This window comes from Aethalodelphis obliquidens, unplaced genomic scaffold (genome assembly GCF_003676395.1).
Source record: "Aethalodelphis obliquidens isolate GAN/ISIS:26980383/991018 unplaced genomic scaffold, ASM367639v1 scaffold75, whole genome shotgun sequence".
NCBI classification, from domain to species: Eukaryota; Metazoa; Chordata; class Mammalia; order Artiodactyla; family Delphinidae; genus Aethalodelphis; species Aethalodelphis obliquidens.
Genome location: NW_020838019.1, coordinates 207,176 through 212,755, shown reverse-complemented (window position 1 = coordinate 212,755; position 5,580 = coordinate 207,176).

Sequence of the window (5,580 nt, the reverse complement as noted above, 5' to 3'; positions counted from 1 at the left end):
CCCCCAAATTTGGTAGAAGGAAGGAAACCATAAATATCAGAGCAGAAATAAATGAAATAGAAATGAAGAAAACAGTAGCAAAGATCAATACAACTAAAAGCTGGTTCTTTGAGAAGATAAACAAAATTGATAAATCTTTAACCAGACTCATCAAGAGAGGGATAGAACTCAAATCAATAAAATTAGAAATGAAAAAGAAGTTACAACAGACACTGAAGAAATACGAAGGATCATAAGAGATTACTACAAGTAACTATATGCCTCTAAAATGAAAAACTTGGAAGAAGTGGACAAATTCGTAGAAATGTATAATCTTCCAAGACTGAACCAGGAAGAAATAGAAAATATAAACAGACCAATCATATGTAACAAGTTAAAACTGTGATTTTAAAACTTCCTAAAAACAAAACTCTAGGACAAGATGGCTCCACGGGCAAATTCTATCAAACTTCTAGAGAAGAATTAACACCTATCCTTCTCAAACTCTTCCAGAAAACTGCAGAGGAAGGAAACTCCCAGGCTAATTCTATGAGACCACCATCACCCTGACACCAAAACTAGACAAAATAGCACAAAAAAAGAAAATTACAGACCAATATCACTGATGAATATAGACGCAAAAATCCTCAGCAATACTAGCAAAATATTAGTAAACAGAATCCATAAACACATTAAAAGGATCATATACCATGATCAAGTGAGATTTCTCCCAGGGATGCAAGGATTCTTCAATATACACAAATCAATCAATGTGATACACCCTATTAACAAATTGAAGAATCAAAACCATATGATCATCTCAATAGATGCAGAAAAAGCTTTTGACAAAATTCAACACCAATTTATGATAAAAACTCTCCAGAAAGTGGGCATAGAGGGAAAATACCCCAACATAATAAAGGCTATATACAACAAACCCACAGCAAATATCATTCTTAATGGTGAAAAACTGAAAGCATTTCCTCTAAGATCAGGATCAAGACAAGGATGTCCACTCTCACAATTAGTATTCAACATAGTTTTGGAAGTCCTAGCCACAGCAATCAGAGAAGAAAAAGAAATAAAAGGAATACAAATTGGAAATCACTGTTTGCAGATGACATGACACTATACATTGAAAATCTTAAAGATGCCACAAGAAAACTACTAGCGCTAATCAGTGCATTTGGTAAAGTTTTGAAATCTCCTGCATTCCTCTACACTAACAACAAAAGATCAGAAAGGGAAATTAGGGAAGCAATCCCATTCACCAATGCAACAAAAAAAATAAAATACTCAGGAATAAACCTACCTAAGGAGATAAAAGTCCTGTACTCACAAAAGTATAAGACACTGATGAAAGAAATCAAAGATGACACAAACAGACGGAGAGATATACCATGTTCTTGGATTGGAAGAATCAGTATTGTCAAAATGACTATATTACTTAAAGCAATCTACAGATTCAATGCAATCCCTATAAAATTACCACTGGCATCTTCACAGAACTAGAACAAAAATTTTACAATTTGTATGGAAACACAAAAGACCCCAAATAGCCAAAGCAATCTTGAGAAAAAAAAGATGGAGCTGGAGGAATCAGCCTCCCTGACTTCAGACTATACTACAAAGTTACAGTGATCAAGATAGTATGGTACTGGCACAAAAACAAAAATATGGATCAATGGAACAGGATAGAAAGCCTGGAGATAAACCCACGCACATATAGTCACCTTATTTTGACAAAGGATGTAAGAATATGCAATGGAGAAAAAGCAGCCTCTTCAATAAGTAGTGCTTGGGAAACTTGACAGCTACATGTAAAAGAATGAAATTAGAACACTTCCTAACACCATACACAAAAATAAACTCAAAATTGGTTAAAGACCTAAATGTAAGACTGGACACTATAAAACACTTAGAGGAAAGCAGTGGCAGAACATTCTATGACATAAATCACAGCAAGATCCTTCTTGACCCACCTCCTAGAGAGATGGCAATGAAAAGGAAAATAAACAAATGGGACCTAATGAAACTTAAAACCTTTTGCACAGCAAAGGAAACCATAGAGAAGAAGAAAAGACAGCCCTTAGAATGGGAGAAAATACTTGCAAACAAAGCAACTGACAAAGGACTAATCTCCAAAATATACAAGCAGCTCATGCAGCTCAATATCAAAAAACCAAACAACCCAATCCAAAAATGGGCAGAAGACCTAAACAGACATTTCTCCAAAGAAGACACAGATTCCAAACAAACACACACAGATTCCCAACAAATATGAAAGGATGCTCAATATCACTTATCATTAGAGAAATGCAAGTCAAAACCACAATGAGGTATCACCTCACACTGGTCAGAATGGCCATCATCAAATATCTAGAAACAATAAACCCTGGAGAGGGTGTGGAGAAAAGGGAACCCTCTTGCACTGTTGGTGGGAATGTAAATTGATACAGCTACTATGGAGAACAGTATGGAGGTTCCTTAAAAAATGAAAAATAGAACTACCATATGACCCAGCAATCCCACTACTGGGCATATACCCTGAGAAAACCATAATCAAAAAGACACACTCACCCCAATATTCATTGCAGCACTATTTACAATAGCCAGGTTATGGAAGAAACCTAAGTGTCCATCAACAGATGAATGGATAAAGAAGATGTGGTACATATATAAAATGGAATATTACTCAGCCATAAAAAGGAATGAAATGGTCATTTGTTGAAATGTGGGTGGATCTAGAGACTGTCATACAGAGTGATGTAATTCAAAAGAGAAAAACAAATATCATATGTAAGGCATATATGTGGAATCTAGAACAATGGTACAAATGAACTTGTTTGCAAGGCAGAAATAGACATAGAGAGATAGAGAACAAATGTATGGACACCAAGGGTATAAAGGGGGGTTGGATGAACTTGGAGATTGAGATTTACATATATACACTAATATGTATAAAGTAGATAACTAGATAACTGTATAGCACAGGGAACTCTACTCGGTGCTCTGTGGTGACCTAAATGGGAAGGAAATCCAAAAAAGAGGGGATATATGTATACATATAGCTGATTCACTTTGCTGTACAACAGAAACTAACACAACATTGTAAAGCAACTATACCCCAATTAAAAAAAAAAAAGAATGGAGCTGTAATCCTATAGTGCTGCTGTCCTTATAAGAAGAGGAAGAAACACTAGAAGTGTGCATACATTGAGAACAGGCCATGTAAGGATTCAGTGAATAGGCAACCATTTGCAAGTCAGGAAGAAAAAGTCCTCACAATAAACCAATCCTGCTGGCAGCTTGATCTTGGAATTCCCGCCTCCAGAGCTGTGAGAAAATAAATTTCTGTTGTTTAAGCAGCCCACTTTGTGGTATTCTATTATGGCAGCCTGAGAAGACTAATACACGGCATCAGTCATGATGATCATGTGGCTTTGTTCCTTTATTCTATTTATATAGTAGATTATATTGATTGATTTTTATATTTTGAACTTCCCTTGCGCTCCTGGGATAAATATCACTTGGTCATTGTGTATAATCTTTTAATATTCTGCTGGATTTGGTTTGCTAATACTTTAAGAGAAGTTCTGCATCTGTATTCATAAGGGATATTTGTCTATAGTTTTCTTGTGATGTCTTTGTCTGACTTAGGTTTTACTGTCTTCATAGAATGAGCTGAGAGGTATTACCCCATCTTTTGTTTTGGGGAGGGTTTATGAAGAATTTGTATTAATATTTCTTTAAATGTTTGGTACAATTCAGCAGTGAAGCCATCTGGTACAAGACATCGTGGTAAGGTTTTTTGATTACTGATATAATCTTTTTACTTTTTATAGGTATATTCATATTTTACATTTCTATTTTAGTTCATTTTGATAGTTTGTATATTTCTAGAAGTTTGCCCATTTTTTCCATTGCATAGAATTGTTCATTGTATTCTATTATAATCCTTTTTATTCAGTAAAGTCAATAGTAATATTTCTATTTTCATTCCTGATTTTAATAATTTGCATTTTTCTCTTTTGTTCTTTGTCAGTCTAGCTAAAGGTATATTAATTTTATTGATCATTTTGAAGAATCAGCTTTTGGTTTCATTGACTTTATTGGTTTTCTATTCTCTATTTTATTTATCTCCATTATAATATGTATTATTTCCTTTTTCTGCTTGCTTTGGGTTTAGTTTTATATTCTTTTCATAGTTCCTTATGGTAGAATTTGGCTATTGATTTGAGATATTTTTTTAAATGTAGGGCTTTGTAGATATAAATGTTCCTCTGAACACCACTTTTGCTGCATCCCTTAAATTTTGATATATTGTAATTTCATTTTTAATTTGTCTGAAATCATTTTCCAATTTCCCTTGTGATTTTTATTTGACACATTTGTTGTTTGAGACAGTGTTGTTTAATTTCTGCATATTTTTCAATTTTCCAGACAATTTTCTAATTTCATTCCATTGTGTTTAGAGAAGATACTTTGTTTGATTTCAGTCTTTTTAAAGTTATTGAGACTTTTTAAGCCTAACATACGTTCCATTCTGGAGAATATTCCATGCAGACTTGAGAAAAAATGTATTGTTCTGTTTTGGGGTGGAGGGATCTATATATGTCTGTTGGGTCTAGTTAGCTTTATATGTTGTTCAAGTTCTCTATATACTTTTTGCTCTTCTGTCTACTAGTTCTGTCAGTTATTGAAAGAGTGAGTATTGATATCTATAATTATTATTGTTGAACTGTTTTCCCTTTCAACTCCATCAATATTTGCTTCATGTATATGGGTCTCTGTTAGGTGCATATGTGTTTATAATTGTTTATTCCTGATGGCCAACTGTTTCATCAATATATAATGTCTTTTTTTGTCTCCTGTAACAATTTTTGTCTTAAATTTTGTCTGATATTAATATATCCACTCTAGCTTACTGTTTTCATGGAATATATTTTCCACCCTTTCACTTTTAACTTACTTGTGTCTTTGGATCTAAAGTGAGTCTTTTGTAGACAACATATAATTGGAACTTTTTTTAACGTCTTTATTGAATTTGTTACAGTATTGCTTCTGTTTTATGTTTTGTTTTTTTGAGGCATGTGGGATCTTAGCTCCCTGACCAGGATCAAACCTGCACTAATTGGAACATTTTTGTTGCCAATTTTTGCCTATTAACTGGAGAGTTTAATATATTTACATTTAATGTAATTATGTATAAGAAAAACTTACTTTTTCCATTTTGCTATTTGTTTTCTATATGTCTTATATCTTTTCTTCTGTTCCTCATATCCTCCCTTACTGCTTCCTCTTCTGTTAGATATTTTTTAGTGTACCATTTTGACTCCCTTCTCATTTCTTTTACTATACTAAAGTACAATTTAATTTAAGGTTATTTTCTTAGGTATTAACCTAGAGATTACAATTAACGTCTTAATTTAAAACACTCTAGTTCTAGTTAATACCAACTTAGTTTCAATAATATATAAAATTTTGCTTCTATATAATTCATTCTCCTCTTTATTTTGTTACACATTACATCTTTATACATTCTGTGACTATCTACATAGATTTATAATTATTGTTTTATGTAATTTTTAATTGAATTAC